Source organism: Eurosta solidaginis, chromosome 2 (genome assembly GCF_040869045.1).
Source record: "Eurosta solidaginis isolate ZX-2024a chromosome 2, ASM4086904v1, whole genome shotgun sequence".
NCBI lineage: Eukaryota > Metazoa > Arthropoda > Insecta > Diptera > Tephritidae > Eurosta > Eurosta solidaginis.
Window position 1 is genome coordinate 1,799,121 of NC_090320.1, and position 17,605 is coordinate 1,816,725.

At 41.5% G+C, this 17,605-nt stretch overlaps 1 protein-coding gene and 1 long non-coding RNA gene across 7 annotated transcripts in view; one reads left to right on the forward strand and one right to left on the reverse strand.

The window, feature by feature from the left end:
- Nucleotides 1-2,067: 2,067 nt before the first annotated feature.
- LOC137239094 (uncharacterized) lies at nt 2,068-12,147 on the reverse strand. Of its 5 annotated transcripts, XR_010949286.1 has the most exons (5): nt 11,997-12,147; nt 10,947-11,933; nt 10,409-10,887; nt 10,024-10,330; nt 2,068-2,714 (listed from the first exon to the last, which is right to left on the reverse strand). It is a non-coding gene; the product is annotated as an uncharacterized lncRNA (long non-coding RNA). The 5 variants fall into 5 exon arrangements; XR_010949285.1 differs by having other exon boundaries at nt 10,024-10,883; XR_010949288.1 differs by lacking the exon at nt 10,024-10,330 and having other exon boundaries at nt 10,665-10,887.
- A 3,672-nt stretch (nt 12,148-15,819) lies between these two features.
- tai (taiman) overlaps nt 15,820-17,605 on the forward strand; it is a 101,322-nt gene continuing 99,536 nt past the window's right edge. The window contains exons 1-2 of one of the 2 annotated variants that reach the window (XM_067764004.1): nt 15,820-15,981; nt 16,196-16,335. The gene's annotated coding sequence lies outside the window, so the exon portion shown is untranslated. The remainder of the gene's footprint in view (nt 15,982-16,195; nt 16,336-17,605) is intronic. The other variant, XM_067764005.1, reaches the window with a different exon arrangement.

The following is a 17,605-nucleotide window of genomic DNA, read 5'->3' on the forward strand; positions in this document are numbered from 1 at the left end:
AGATAAAGAAACGCTCATGACTACATACAAAGCAATTAGCCAGCCGATTACGTGCTACGCGTCACCCATATGGTCGCCAAGCCTAAAAATTACCCACTGGAAGAAGCTACAGGCCTGCCAAAATACTGCTCTCAGAATTGCCACGGGCTGTCTTCTTATGTCCCCAGAACACCATCTACATAATGAGGCGAGAATACTCCCCATCAGGGAAAGAAACGAGATGCTGACCAAACAGTTCCTGTTGAATACCCAGAAACCTGGGCATCCCAACAGACATCTGATTGACGAGCCAGCACCGCCTAGGGGCTTAAGGAGTCATCTCCGTAAGCATTTTGAGGAAATACGGCATCTGAGAACACAGCCGTATGAAGCGAAAAAACACAAGCAGGTCCTTGGTGTACTCCACAAACAGGCGTCGGACCTTTATGCCGGGAATTGCCCGGTGAACCCAGTACTGAAAGTAAAGTATCCAAAACTTGCGGAAGAGGAACGCATACTCCCCAGGGAAACGCGTGTCACTCTGGCTCAACTTCGTTCTGGATACTGTAACAGGTTAAACTCTTACCTATCCAGAATCAACCCCGACATACAAAATGTATGCCCCGCTTGCAATGTGTCCCCACATGACACCAACCATCTCTTTAATTGTAATGTGGAACCAACGCCTCTAACACCCCTTTCCCTATGGTCCACCCCTGTTGAAACAGCAAGTTTCCTTGGACTCCCGTTAGAGGATATTGATGACAGTTTGTGATCGGTCGCGTCTGTTAGGTGGGGCGAAGCACTGCTACAACAACAACAACAGAGGTGCACATGATCGACAAAGCGGGAAGGCGTGGGTTCAAGCGCGGGGCTGTAAAATGTAGAAGATTATTTGTAGGTCTTACACCCTTATACTACGTTTCCAACAAACCCAAACTCCGTGTTTGCCTAATTCATATGGCGGCTAAAACATGCCAAAAAATATAGAGAGAGGTATCGAAATACACGTTTTAACTTCGATATCAATAATTCTAAAGCGAAAATGCGAAATTCAATTTCTGTCAAGAGATATTTAACATAAAAAGGTGGGCAAACATGGAGTTTAAGTTCGGTGGAAACGTAGTATTAGACTAACAAAGTTGCTTACTTACTTAATTGGCGCTCAACCGTCTAAACGGTTATGGCCGTCCAAGAAAGCGCGCCAGTCGCTCCTTCGCTCCGCCAACCGGCGCCAATTGGTCACACCAAGGGAGTTTAAATCGTTTTCCACCTGGTCATTCCAACGGAGTGGGGGCCGCCCTCTACCTCTGCTTCCATAGGCGGGTTCCGATAGAAAAACTTTCTTGGCCGGAGCTTCATCTTTCATTTGCATAACATGGCCTAGCCAGCGCAGCCGCTGCGTTTTAATTCGCTGGACTATGTTGATGTCTGCGTATAGCTCGTACAGCTCATCATTAAATCTTCTTCGGTACTCGCCATCGCCAACACGTAGAGGTCCATAAATCTTTCGAAGAACTTTTCTCTCGAACACTCCCAAAGCCGCTTCATCTGCTGTTGTCATCTGCAAGTTGCTCCTATCATTAAAAAAAGGGCTGTGGAGTCATGGCGGATATTCTGACTGGGCACTGCCTTCTGGTGTTACACGCCTTTAAATTTTGCTTGGTCAGTAATAGCAGATGTAGGAAGTGCGGGTTGGAGGAGGGAACGATCGAGCACGTTTTGTGCTCGTGCCCTTAGCTTTTCAGGCTAAGACTCAGATCTAAAGACAGCAAATGGCATAGGTCCAAGAAAGCTTTTGGTATTTGCCAAAAGGACGGAGTTTATTGATAGGGTTTTTCAGTTTGTTCGCTAAGCAAACTACTTGTAACACTACGGACTCATTCAGTCTATGTGAGGTCCTCATGGACCGGTCAGTTCAACTCAACCTAAACTAACCTTGAAATGACCGTGTGCATAGCATTTATATAAATTGAGTTATAGTTCAAATTTGGAAATGCTGCCCCAAAAGTAAATAAATATATATTTGCCAGAACAAATTGCACTTTCCCAACATTCTACCATATACATTCTATTGCTTAAGCCAATTTAAATTCAATGCATTGTTGTTGCTTGCCATAAAGACGATAATGATAGTAGGTAATAATGATAATAATAATGCATGAAGTGACTCGAACGGTTTATAACTCGTAAAAATATCATATCAACAAGAAAGTCAACTACTCATTTATTTTGTTTTTATAGTTGTTGTATATTTGTATTTGTGGGTAGACAACCTTTTGTTTGTAGTGAATGAACACCAACAATATCATGTGTGCCAATGTATACCAATGGATGTGCACTTCAATGATGGAAACATTTTCATTTGTTCATGCAATTCGATTTAACAATGATGGAGCGTTCTTAAGATTCTCGAGTAGTGCATTATTAAGTCACGTACTTCGCCATGAACAAAAACCGTCGTTCACATGTTGCACAGTTAGTGACATTTTTTGTTTTTAATCTTATGTTATTTATTTTTGGCTGACAATATCAATAAGCTACTGTCATTGCTCCTCCGGTTACTGCTCTCCACCTTGCAATTGCTGAAATATTTTTTGTGTGTTTTGTTGTTTCATACATACATAAATGGTTTAAAATTTGATGACTTTCGTACGCATAGCGTATTATTAGTGTGCACACAAGCATCTGAAGTATTTATTTTTTGATAGTTTATCGTTTGTGTAATTTCTTTCCTGAAAAGCAAATAGAACCTTTATTATTTATATTTAAAAATATCTAGCAAGTAAGCTTCAGAGAGGGTTGCCAAATTTAGAAAAAAGAGAAATTTAGTACGCCAAATTTAAAATACCAGTAACGATTTTTTGAACAAGTAACTTTTCGATACTTATGGAGAGGATGGCACATTTTGACGAGAAAAAATTAAAGGCTTAATATTCCGAAGTCCTCTAAATGGTTAATAAAACCTCCTATCTATGAAAAGCTGCCAACTCAATATATTTTAAGATATTTTATGCAGTTTTGCTTTTATTGTGAAATTTGCTAGAAAAGAGTAATTGACATTTTCTGCAGTAATGACGATTTATAGAATTCAGGGAAAACTAATAACAATCTTCACGTTAATTATAAAAACCGTTCTCGCAGATTCGACGAGGGACCCATCAGACTTACTTAGTCCCCAGTTGATCTTTCAGTAATCGTACTGAACAACGCGGATAAAACGTATTCCCATTCACTAGGAGGTATCAGGTCCCGAATTGGACTTAGCTAGGAGAGGTTACCCTGCAGAAGAAACTTACTTTATTGGCCAAAATTCGCCAGTCGCTTCTGCGCTGAGCTAACTGACGCCAGTTGGTGACATCAAAGGATGTTAAATCATTTGCCATCTGGGGTAGATTCAGTACGTTTGAATTTTGAAATGTACATACATATTGCTTCCAGCCCCTGTTCCTGCTACCGAAGTGGGGTGGCCTTGTTGTTGTTGTATTACCGATAAAGACACTCCCCGAAGGCTTTGGGGAGTGTTATCGATGTTGATGGTCCTTTGCCGGATATAGATCTGGTACTTTCTGGTAACAAGGTATCATTAAGGTACTAGCCCGATCATCTCATTCCATGAGGAACTTGTGGTCGCCAGAGCCTCGCCTGCTAAATATGTGTATGATACATTCATATTTGTAACAAGATTCCCCTCGCGTAGGTGAGGTTGACAATTGGGTTGCGGAAGCTTTGAAGGTATAAAGCTTTGTATTGCGCTCTTCAGCCCCTTGCATCCCTGAGGTGGCCTTCGTTTCTCTCTGCTTCCTCAGGCATGTTAGACGAACTTCTGAGCCGGAACATCTACTTTCGTTTGCATCAAATAGCCTTGCCTGGGTAGCCGCTGTGTTTTAATTCACGGAACTATGTTAACATCACAAGACTCATCATCTGCGGTATTGTCCAACGTGTTGGGGTGCGAAAAGCTTTCGTAGAACTTTCTCTCGATTACTATTTATGCGTTGAAATCAAATTTAGCGGCATATAGGAAGCCCCCTTTCGTGCTATCAAAGACGTCTTCAAAATCGACGAAGAGGTGATGTGTGTTCGTTAAGGGGCTTAGAGTATACCGGTGACGGGTATGCCTGTCGTAAGATGCGAATAATGTACGCAATTGATTCGAGGGGTTGTGTAGCGCAATCTTTTCAAGGTTAGGCCAGCGCACTCCCTAAAACATTCGGGGAGTGTCTTTATCGCTACAACAACAGGTTGTTGTTGACAAATATCAATCATTCCGTCTACATCGGCTTTAATCCTACGCACAATATGCTTGACAAGGCCTGATATGCAATACTAAGAATACTGGTTCCGCTATAGTTGCTGCAGTAGCACAAGTGTTACGCCCATTTGGAATCGGGTTGTTGTAGCGATAAGGATACTTTCCGAAGGCCTTGGGAAGTGTTATCGATGTTGATGGTCCTTTTCCGGATGCTGATCCAGTACGTCCGGGTAACAAGCACCATAAAGGTACTAGCCCGACCATCTCGGGAACGATTTGGTATGACCACATGAGACCTTCTAGGCCATCCCGCCCTCCCATTCTTCGGCTTAACAAATTTTTTTAACTTTTTTTGTACCAAAACGGAAACCTCTGAATTTACTACTGTTTTTTTTTTTATTTTATTCAGCTTAAATTTCAAACTTATTTGAACAATAAGTCTAAAATCACGCTAGTTTAGGCCGGAGCACCGCAAGCCTTGCTGCCGTTCATTGCACTTACTTTTTCTTTTTAACTAGAAATGTTGACAGCGCGAAAAGGAGTTTTTTGTATGTTGCTATGTCTGAATTTGGGTTCTTTGCAAAGCTTATACGCCAAAAATCATTGAGCAACACAATCAGCCTAATAAGGATTGCACAGCTGTGAACATTTAAACCCAAATCGAAGCTTCCATGCAAACTGGCGACCCACCCTACGCTGTTTGCGAAAATATAATTTAACAATTTTTTGAATGGTCATTGCATTTCGTCGGTATTACCTTTTACACATGCCTTAATTATAACCCTACACAGTGCCGTAGATAGAAAATCCGGGCCCGGGACTAAACAATTTACGGGCGCCCTATAAAAAAATCCACTAATGCATTTGATTAATTTGAATTAATGAACAGCTAATGTTATTGTTGTTGTAGCAGTGCTTCACCCCATCCAATAGGCGCGACCGATCACAATATACCCTAACGAGAGTCCAAGGAAACTAGCAGTTTCAACTGTGGCTTACATTGAACTAAATAGAATTTGCTAATTTAATTTTGCTGTATACTATCTAGTTGTATACTAGAGCAATCAATCGGCATCGGCCAAAACTTAAGCATCGGTCGGATTCTGGTGTCCTGGAAAGCGGTTGTTGTTGTTGTAGCGATAAGGACACTTCCCGAAGGCCTTGATGGTGTTTTCGATGTTGATGGTGCTTTGCCGGATGCAGATCCGGTACGTTCCGGTAACAAGCACCATTAAGGTACTATCCTATCATCTCTGGAACGATTAGGTAAGACCACATTAAGCCTTCTTCATTCCCACCCCTATATCCATAAGGAAATTCGGATTGCCAGAGCCTCGGCTGTTAAAGAAACAGGATTTGCTACGGGTAGGTGAGGTTGACAATTGGGTTGGAGAAGCTATATATTGCGCTCGCAACCAACAATTTGGTATTTTAGTTGTTGTTGTTGTTGTTGTCGCAATGCTCGCCCCACCTAATAGCCGCGACCGATCACAAATTGTCATCAATATCCTCTAACGGGAGTCCAAGGAAACTTGCCGTTTCAACAGGGGTGGACCATAAGGAAAGGGGTGTTAGAGGCGTTGGTTCCACATTACAATTAAAGAGATGGTTGGTGTCATGTGGGGACACGTTGCAAGCAGGGCATACATTTTGTATGTCGGGGTTGATTCTGGATAGGTACGAGTTTAACCTGTTACAGTATCCAGAACGAAGTTGAGCAAGAGTGACACGCGTTTCCCTGGGGAGTATGCGTTCCTCTTCTGCGAGCTCTGGATATTTTTCTTCAAGTACTGGATTCACCGGGCAATTCCCGACATAAAGGTCCGACGCCTGTCTATGGAATTCACCAAGGACCTGCTTGTGTTTTTCCGCTTCATACGGCTGGGTTCTCAGGTGCCGTATTTCCTCAAAATGCTTACGGAGATGACTCCTTAGGCCCCTAGGCGGTGCTGGTTCGTCAATCAGATGTCTGTTGGGATGCCCAGGTTTCTGGGTATTCAACAGAAACTGTTTGGTCAGCATCTCATTTCTCTCCCTGATGGGGAGTATTCTCGCCTCATTATGCAGATGGTGTTCTGGGGACATAAGAAGACAGCCCGTGGCGATTCTGAGAGCAGTATTTTAGCAGGCCTGTAGTTTCTTCCAATGGGTGGTTTTTAGGCTTGGCGACCATATGGGTGACGCGTAGCACGTAATCGGCTGGCTAATTGCTTTGTATGTGGTCAAGAGCGTTTCTTTATCTTTTCCCCAGGTACTGCCAGCAAGGGATTTGAGGATTTTATTACGGCTCTGAATTCTTGGAACAATTGCGGTTGCGTGCGCACCAAAATGTAGATCCTGATCAAACGTCACACCCAAGATTTTGGGTTGTAGGACAGTCGGTAGCGTAGTGCCATCGACGTGGATGTTCAATATGGTCGACATTTGGGGCGTCCATGTTGTAAACAAGGTCGCGGAAGATTTAGTCGGTGACAATGCCAGGTTTCGCGAGGCGAAAAAACTGGAGAGATCAGGGAGATAGCCGTTTATTTTATTGCATAGCTCATCGATCTTTGGGCCTGGGCCTGTGGCCATTATTGTGCAGTCATCGGCGTAGGAAACGATTGTGACTCCTTCCGGTGGTGAAGGCAGCTTAGATATGTAGAAATTAAACAAAAGCGGGGATAGGACACCACCCTGTGGCACCCCTTGTTTAATTCTCCTTGGCTTTGATGTTTCGTTTCTAAATAGCACCGATGCCTGCCGACCACCCAGATAATTTGCGGTCCACCTTTTAAGACATGGGGGAAGGGTAGACCCTTCCAGGTCTTGCAGTAAGCTTTTGATAGGTCTAGCGCTACGAGTACTGTTCTATGGTGGGGGTTTTGATTTAAACCGCAATTTATCTGGGTGCTAATGACATTTAGCGCGGAGGTAGTGCTATGGAGTTTTCTGAAGCCATGCTGATGAGGGGCTAGCTGCAAATGTGCTTGGAAATAAGGGAGCAAAATGGCTTCAAGCGTCTTTGCCACTGGCGATAGGAGAGATATCGGACGATATGACTCACCTACGTTAGCTGGTTTCCCAGGCTTTAGTAACGGGACCACCTTGGCCATTTTCCATTTCTCAGGTATGACAAAGGTGGAAAGAGACAGGTTGAAGACATGCGCTAAATATTTGAAACCCTCTTTCCCTAGGTTTTTAAGCATCGGCATGGCTATGCCGTCTGGGCCCACTGCTTTGGATGGTTTAGCGCGACCAATGGCGTCCTCAACCTCTCTAGCGGTGATGGTAATTGGTGACGCGCTGAGTTTGTGTTTATGTGCGTGTCTATTGGCTCTCCGTCTATCTTTGTCGACCGTAGGATGCATTATATATTGTCGGCAGAAAGCGCTCGCGCATTTTTTCGCATCCGACAGCACCTTATCGCCAAAGGCGATGGAAACTTTGTCTTTGTGCTTAGTCGGATTCGATAGGGACTTTACGGTGGACCAAAGTTTACCTACACCGGTAGAGAGGTTACAACCTCTTAGGTGCTCTTCCCATTTCGCCCGCTTGTGTTCGTCCACAAGCAATCTGATGCGTTGGTTTATATCCCTTATTTGGGGGTCGCCTGGATCAAGCTGTCTTATAAGGTCGCGTTCCCTCGCTAAGCTCGCGGCCTCCGCCGGGAAGTGGGGCCGGATTTCGGGAATTCTCCCGGCGGGAATGAAATGTGCCGAGGCGGATTCAATGACCTTACGGAAGGCACGCTCCCCTTGGCGGGCATCAGTCGGGATAGGGAGGGCAGCAAAGCTGCTGTCTGTTGCAGATTTATATTCTTCCCACTTTCCTTTTTTGAAGTTTATGAAAGTGCGTTTTTCGGTGACGATGAAGTCGGCGGTACGCTCGAACGAAATAAGTATGGGCAGGTGGTCGGATGCCAATGTTACCATCGGCTGCCAGTTGACGCAGTTTACGAGTTCTGCGCTTACGATTGAGATATCTGGCGAGCTATGACAGCTTCCTACCATACGTGTGGGGGCGTCTCCGTTTATTGTGCAGAACGTCGTTTCGTCTATTTGATCCGCCAACATCTCACCCCTACTGTCCGCCCGCAAGCTTGAATGCCATAGGTCGTGATGGGCATTGAAATCGCCTAAGATAATGCGATTGTTGCCAGTGAGTAAGGCCTCGATATTAGGGCGGTATCCACTGGGGCAACAGGTGACAGGAGGGATGTAGATGTTGATGATTTCTAGATTTGCATCGCCTGACCGGACAGATAGGCCTTGACGTTCTAAGACATTGTCACTGCGGTCGATGCCAGGATCAAATATATGATATTGCACAGAGTGGTGTATGATAAACGCGAGGCCGCCTCCATTTCCGCTCTCGCGGTCTTTCCTGTGGACATTATAACCAGAGCAGGTCTGCAATGCAGATCTTGCTGTGAGTTTAGTCTCTTGAATCGCAGCAATGCGGATGTTGTGCCGCTTCATGAAATCGACTATCTCCGTAATCTTCCCAGTTAGTCCATTACAGTTGAACTGCAGAATTCTGAAGTGCATGAGGGGTGACGCCGCCACTCTAGGGGTAAGTGAGGGGTGACTACGCCTAGGTTGTGGAAGGCCAGGACGCAATTGCTGTTGTGGCCTTGGGACTGGGCGCCCTTGGGCAAGCATTGGGGTACCCGGATGATTTGGGTTTGCGACCTGGCAACATGGCGCGATGAAACCCGTCGAGGGGGTGCCGTCGCGGAGACCAGAACATCTAGGAAAGTGGCACCACCCAAGGCAGGAGCTGCATTGAGCGGATGTCGCAAACCTATATATTCTGTGCTGGCAGACGGTGCAAACGGAGGCAGGGACTAAGAGTCTGTTTCCCTGACCTGCACGATTGCTGCCAGAAAAGAGGGGGGGGGGGGGGGGGGGGGGGGGGGGAGAAGAAGACGGGGGCAGGGGCTGATGCTCAGCATTGCTACCAGCTCTACTACGAAGGTAGTAGTTATGAGTGGTATCAGCTGTTTGAGTTGTTGGCGCCGTGGGGCGCGAGCAGCAGCGGGTACTTGTTGTGGCTTGCTGAGCAGCGAAGCTGCTGGAAGGTAGTGGGGATACGCTTAGGCGTAGACTACGGGACGCCCTTGGGCGTGAGCAGCAAGGAGCCACAAAAGATTTATAAAAGTTACGTGGACGTCGGGTTTTGGGATCAAGCCCAGAACAACCTGTCCGATGCAACCATCCCTTGCACGAGGCACACTGAACAGAGTATGACCGTCCTAAAAAGATTCTTTTCTGGCAGATGCAGCAAAACCATTTCTCATGACCGGGGTCAGGAGACGGACCCGGATTGGGTTCGATACCTTCCCGGAGTAAGAGAATATGTAGCAGTCCTGCTGCAAGGAGCTGCTGGGAGGATGACAATTTGTGGGAGGGACGAAACAAATTAAATGGGGTCACACTGAAATGACAGTCCTTGGTCGGGAAAAATCCCGAGTCGCTCCGGTACATAGAACCGACTGCCTTGGTATTTTAGTCGCCTCTTACGACAGGCATATCTGCCGCGGGTATATTCTAAGCCCCCTTACCCGCTGTGGTCCTTGGAAACGGTCGATTGGGTTTTTGTGAAGGCTGAACATACATTTTCCAACAAATGATCGAAATACGCTTCTCAACTGGTGCAGAAACTAAACAATAAAAATTAAGCTCTTAGAAGAGTTTGAAAAACTTTGGTTTCCAACCTTTACACATCGCCTAGGTTTGTATATACTATAGTTTTTCTTGTACATTTATCTACTGCAGAACCGTTATGATTTCTGTAGTTCCAATTACCTTTAACATAAAAAAAAGGTATATTTATATATTATTTGAGCTCTAGTATTAGTAATATTGAACTGAAATTGACTTCTACTATATCGTTTACAACCGCCGTGGTGGTGACACTGTGATCAAGATCGGATTCTCTGATGTAACGAACGAGTACCACTAAGCAGTATTGTTTCCACCGACGATGGCTGGCGCAAATAATGAGTAGCATCTCCGGAGCGTTGAGAAACAACAACTTACACACTAATGCGGTATGCTGATGAAGAGAAAGTTACCGTATACGCAGTTGATTGTCTGCTACACAGGTTGATCACTCTCGGACATATATTAAAGAAAATATTAGGCATTATTTATTCGTTCAGTAAGGAAGGTATAATTGAAAGAGGTATACCTGGAGTAATGTATGCCAATCTACTGCTTCTTTCAGAGATAAAAATATTCATCGATGGTTTTGGGGAGTGTTATCGATGTATCGGATATCCCGGAATTCTTTTAACACGACCACGTTGAACCTTCTTGGTTATCGCACCTCACCTTCCGTGAGGAGCTTGGGGTCGCCAGAGCCACCAATACAAAATACTTATGCATAATACATTCATATTTTTAGCAAGATTCGCCTAGTGAATGTTGACAATTGGTTTTCCAACCTGTTAATTGGCATGCGTATATGCCCTTGCTGCTGCTGCTGCACATTTCCAACCATCGCAAAATGCCATCCGACCTAGTAACATGGTAAAATTTTACCTGTCCAAAATTACCGCGGACATCAACAACCCCGTAGTGATTTAGACCTTTGTTGTGTAAGATTATGACCGAGGCGAATTAAGCCCGATTCACGTTGACTTTGGCATAGATGACTTTGGCACCTTGCTTTAAAGGAAATTAAGATTTTCACATCAATGCGAACTATGGCTGCCAGTTTTACTCACTTGGACCAAAACTTGGCCTTTTTGTATAAGTGTCTAGTGTTCACCAAACACGCATTGCGGCAGTTTTCTGTCAAAATTACACTTGCATATACAAATTGTATGGGAGCAACCAACATTTCGGTTTGCCATTTACAAACCTATTTAATAATCTTATTATTAATCGCGTCAAGTATTTTTGTTATTTATCATTTCATTTCATTGTTTATCACTCCGATAAAATTCTCATATAAGCCCATCCCAGTTAGAACGCTACTTGTTATATAATGTATTAAATTATCCATAGTGCTACAAAAACTATGCGTGAGAAATTCAAAAAGTTTACATCAGTTTGTTAAGACAGAGTGACAAATCCTCACGTATATTTTTCTATACAGGTGAGCAGCCTTCTCTTTTAAGTTCACTAAATTCTGCTATTAAGCTTTCATATATTTTTCTCTTTTCAATATGCTATTGATATGCCATATATAACATGATTTATACAGCAACGAATGTCATAAATCTATGCGTTAGCGTTATGGCATAAATATCATATTATCTAGCTGTTGTATTTATCCCATAGTCCTAACGCATCTATAACGAACAAAATAACACTAAACTTTTTTTAATAAAATTTTTTTTTTAAATGAATTAAAAAATTAACAAAATTTAATATTATATTAAAATTAATTAAGTTTAAAATTTAACAAACGGCAATCATAAATTTATCCCCCAATGCTAATGCCCAAACTTCTGTTGGTTGTCTACAATAGTTTTGAAGTTTGCGTTTCTAAATTCCAAAATTTTATCTTAGTGTCCTTTGAACAGCTAACAATAATGTTTTGTTCTGCAGCAAAATGTTGTAAGAAATGTTCGTCCGTTATGGGCGCATTATGACCAATGAGACGTTGACGTCCCGCCTGTTCTGCAATATCCATCACAATTAATTCCGTATCAAGGCTGCCGCTCACTATGCCATTTCATCGCAGCGTCAATGCACGTAGAGCCAATCTAAAGTAAACGCAAAATCAGTTTCAGTTTAATTACATAAATAATTTGCAGTCCACCCCTTACCCCAAATAACAACATTTTCAGCACCTGCGGCTAGTGCATATTGGCTTTCAATTGTATTGTATATTCACCAAAATTTACATTAGATCGGCAACTATTGATGATATTAAAACGTATATTAAATCTATTATAGGCCGATAAGCCAAGTATTGTTTCGTCAGACCCATAGTGTACCTATACCAAGTGTGTTCACTAAGCGATAAACGTCAAAACTACAAACAGCCTCGCTCACCTGATGGAAATCTCAGGTCTAGAGTCGCATTTTTGGTCTCAACGACAACATTTTCGACTACCATTCGTATGGACTTTTTCAATTTTTCAATCATTCGGCGCACTCGGTAATGGTATCCATTTTGAATTCGCTGTCATTCCGAATCCAGCGAGTGCCTGTCAGAATGCTTGACAGATAAGTCAACACACTTGTACTTGTACACTATGGTCAGACCCATTTAATATATTTAGACGTGCACTAAACTTTTAATTAAATTGAATATGATTAATATTTTTTGAGGCGTGCTATCTGTCACAAAGCAAAAGAAATGAGTGGGAATGCATACAATAGACAATAATGCAAAAATGATATCTCGCCTTCCCTCTCTGACATTCAGCCACAACCATGGCGGAACCATACAAGGTGGTAGCATAGTGACATACCAACAAACATAAATAAAACTTCCATGTACTTTGTTTTTGTATATCGATGGACTAATGTCAAAATCGTAATGCGCCGGAAGTTGATGTATCAAATCATATTAAAAAAGAACAATCAGCTGTCGCCGTGCTACAACCTGTTATAGTTCCGCCATAGCCAGAACAAACTTTTTTTGTTGTAGAGGAGATGACAGCTGAAGACTTTGCATTTTCATACGTGAATGCGTTAGGCAGTTTTTGCTGGGATGGAAACATAAAACTTAGCAGTTTTTGCATGTGTAAGTAAAATGTTGCCAATGTGTTGGTTTCATTTTGAGTTTGCCATCCTTTTGACAATCCCTTCGACCATGCAATGACATAAATAAAATCAGCTGATGAGATGAGCCAACCTGTATAATTGAACCATGTATAAGCCCTTGCAAATGCTGAATACAAAAATTGGAATGGGGTAGGACCGAAGATGGTGCATGAAATTGTAACTAAGCACTTTTTCTCTACAGGATATGCAAAAACGTTGGCTTTGACGCTTAACAACGCTATGAGAAAACAATGGGCGCTTTCAGCGAACACAAGTGTTGTACAATTGCTTGGTTAAAAGCCCCGTCACATAAACAGTTTTTCATATAGATGAGTTTAACGCAAGCTTATGCATTAAGAGTAGAGTGCACGTATTTTTATGTAGAACTGTAGAATGAGCGAAACTGGCGCCATCTGATATTGAAAAGTAGCCAACTCCCAAATTTTGTTACAAGCAAAGCATAAGAAGAATTCGTAATTTGCTTTGGCTAAGGGTGTTAGCACATTTTGCAAGTGAGATTATTTGTCCCACTGGTTGTAGATTTTCTAACATTTTTCACGATTAAAAACCGCAATATAACAATGGAATACGCAACAACTTGGTTGATTGTGGCGATGTTATTGGAATGTACAAGCTTGTGTTAAATGCATGAATATGAAAAATTTCATTGTGCCGCGGCCTTTAAACACATCATCTATGTGAAAATGGCATTGTGCTGCGGCCTTTATAGAGAATAACCAACGACGGACAGCAAGAGAAATTGTCAAACTGGTGGTAGGTAATTCACCACATTAGGGCTGATTACATTCATTTCATTTCTGTATCTCAAGTCTCTAAGTTTGAGATTTTTAGAGACAATTTTTGTGACTTGAGATGATTTCGGTATTCAGTAAACGAAAGTCACAAAAACAATTCACCATATCAACGAAATTCACCAAAATGACAATTTACTCATACATTGAACAAATAATATAGCATTGCATTTTGTCAACGCAATGTTGAGTGGTCTTGTTGTTGTTGTCGTTAAGACACCGTTCACAACTTTTATAGAAAATCCGAAAGTGTGTAGGTTCGAATCTCAGCGGCGCCACTAGAGTTCGATGCTCTTTTTTAAGTATTTTCTGTTTTTTATTTTTTTCTATGCTTATTTTAATTTGAAGAATAAAAAGAATATATTTAAAGCGTTTTTCGCAAATAATTTTCATACTTTTTCTGAAATTTTCACGTTTGTGATCTGCCCCGGCCCAGCTCACAAATTAGTGATTGCTTTTGTGAGGCTGGAGACGCGAGACAGCTTACAGAATGGCAAATTGTCTCAAAAGTGATTTTCACCCCAAGTAGTCTCTAATAGTGACTAGAGACGGCTTAATGAATTCAGCTATAAGTATGACTTAATGTGATAGATAGTAAGACTCAATGCTTGCCTTGAAGAGAGACCTAGACATGGCAAAGTCAAGATCTAGACTCCTAGATAGGTGATTGAATTCTACAAATCCTCTTAGAAGAGGAGCAAAGCTGAAGTAATTAGAACGCAACACTTCAATACGGAATGTATTGTGAAAGCGGAGGGCTCTGTTAGGGACATTAAAAGTTACCTGACCCAGAAGTTCGGAACAATCAATAGCACCAGATATTATATCAAAAGTAAACATTAAGCCTTGAACAGAACGCCTGACTTCAAGTGGCAAGACATTTATAAGCATGCATCTCGCATTGTAGGGTGGCATGGGATTATCAAAGTGTAGAGGTTGAAGAGCAAACCGCATGAATTTCGGCTGAACTCGTTCAATTCTTAAAGAGTGTGAAGAGTATATTGGATTCCAAATGACTGAGGCATATTCTAACTTTGAACGTACTAAGGAATTATACAAAATCTTTCTGGTTTACGGGTCTTTGAAATCCTTCGCATATCGTAGTAAGAAAGCTAAATTGGCATAAGCTTTTGGTATAAGAAAGTTAACATGATTAGCAAAGGTAAAAGACGAATCAAAAATTACGCCAATATCACGAAACTCATCAACTGAGGCAAGCGTTACGTTTGAGATCGAATACACGGACGAAAGGATATTCATTGACTTAGTAAGTGTTATGTGACAGCATTTACTAATGTTGAGCCGCAGGTTATTTTGTGAAGCCCAATCGTTGATAGCGACGATGACGACGGCGGTGTAGCCGCCACATCAGTCATATTATTTGTACACATGTTCTTATGAGTGTCGTTATTTTCGGTGCGACAGAGCAGCACAGCAATCAATCACGAAGCCGTTGTAGCCAGATTAAACCTAATTCTATCTTTGGGAAGCGACAGTGAGTGGCGTCCTTTTTATTTTGTCAATAAAAACTAAAATATAAGTAAATAACCGATAATAAAAGCTAAAATCATCTTTTGGGCGTTTTTTTTTAACATAATAAACATTTTTTTTTTACTTTTCGCTATTGTTTGCTTTAATTTATATTGGAGGTTGCCGCTTTCAAAGTAATCAAGAAGCAATGCTTGGCTACGGTTGTCTTCAAGCTTTGCTTTATTGTGGTTGTGGTCTGTAGACGCCGTGTTGAATGTAAACTGCCTTATTACCTACTTGAAGATTGGCACAAAACGTGGTGTTTTCGTTGAAATTTCACAAAAAAAGTTATTGAAAACGTTAAAAAATAGTTAAATTATGTTTATTATATCAAAATGATATTTTTCTAGCGTTGGAATTGACACATTTCTCCAATGGTGAAATACCTACCCGCGTTTTGATGGTTTTCTGTTTCCCACTATCCGTTCTGTTGGCGGTTCTCTTTAGTTACACGTTCTCTGATGTAAATGCGCCTTTAGCTTTCTCTTATTTTACGTCTCTGCTTTCTTTCATTACATCAATATTCTCTTTTTGTTTTCGTCGCTGCGATAATTATCTGTGCTTGCTGAATACCTTTCAAAACAATAGAAATTTTCTATTAAATAGAAAAGGAGTTACAAAAGTGCGAAAATTGTTAAATAATGTTATGCGGCTTCCTTATTGAACTTGGAAATTCAAAATTTACTTAAACTAGAAAGTGAGTAGCCATTGAGAATCTTTATGATATTTTCGAAGTACACGTAGAAGTTACACCACATTTTCGACCATGGACAATGGAGTAATTAAAATTGGCTAATCGAGCCACACATACGAAAATCTATGGATCATCAATTATGAATAGATTAAATGGACCACAAATTTATGTATTTCTTATAAAAATCATAGCGCTTATTATAATATTGTCTTTAAAGAAAAACTGTAACAGCATAAACTCCGATAACTCATCGGTATTGGCAATATAATTAAGTTGAATTTAATCGTCTATGGTGAAATCTAAATATTGGCAGAAACATCTGAGTGAATGAATAAGAATTTCGAGTTGTTCAACGAAGTAAGTAATTCGTATATATATGTTAATAAGACTAACTAGAATTGGCAATATTAATTAAAATCAACTCAGGCTGAGTGTAATAATTGCACCTGAGCTTTATTGTAGAATTTTTCGGTTCGGTCTGACTTAAAAGCAAGATCATGATATGAAGACGTTCTTCAATAAAGGTACAATGCTGCAAAATGTATACCTGTGGCCACATGATTTTGGCAAAAATGAGTTCTTAGTGCTTCTTTGTCTTTAAAAAAACTAGATTGTATAGACGCAAAAAAACAGGGTAATAGTCTAGTTGAGGGGTCGACTGCTAATACGCTACCAGAAAAAGAAAAATTTTATCTATATCCGGAGATATTTGCAGTTGAAGTTGGCGATTTTCATGTGGTTGTTGTTGTGTTCGTACCCACAAAAAAACGAGCTAATATTTTTATTTTCCGCCTTCGGATTATTAATACTGATGTGAAGACGCGTCGTTTGACACCTCTCGATATTTTTGGTAGCGTATTAGTAGTCGACCCCTCAACTAGACTATTACCAAAAACAGCAAACTTGTTTCCACTTGCTCATATTGGCAAATGCCCACCTGACTCAATGTTAGTAAACTTAGGTTGTGCGGATTGATATTGATGTTGGTGATCCTTTGCTGGATATAGACCCGTTTTCGATCAGGTAACAACCATTAAGGTACAAGCCTGACCATCTCGGGAACTCTACAACAACAACACCCTAGTTCCATCAGGAACTTGGGGTCGCCAAAGCCGCAGCTGCTAAAGAAAAAGCATTTGCCACGGGTAGGTGAGTTGAAAATTGGGTTGCAGAAGGTATAGTTTGCGCTGGTAAAACCTTAAAAGGGTTGCGCTACAGACCCTTGAATCATTTGGGTAGTTTAGTCGCCTCCTACGACAGGCATACCTGGCGCGGGTATATTCCAAGGCCTCTAACACGCAGGGATACTTACATCTTTAACCCTCATTTGTACTGATGGGTCCAGCTAGACCTTTTTGAACTTTAATTCACTATTTTTTACGCCAGGAGATAAGTTTATGTTTTAACGCTTTTTGATATCCTTCGTTATGTATTTTAGCATAATTTTTCAGTGTCAATGTCATATTGAGTACTGATGGGTCTGGCCAGACCCTTAAATAAGTAGCGCAGTGCTTAAGTTTGTTCGTATGCATCGGCCTACTTTATTTTCGGTTTGTTCATTGCTTGCTTTGCTGTTTTGTGTTTGAAGTCCCGTTATCCAAAATATTGTTGTTTTCTTACTTTGCAC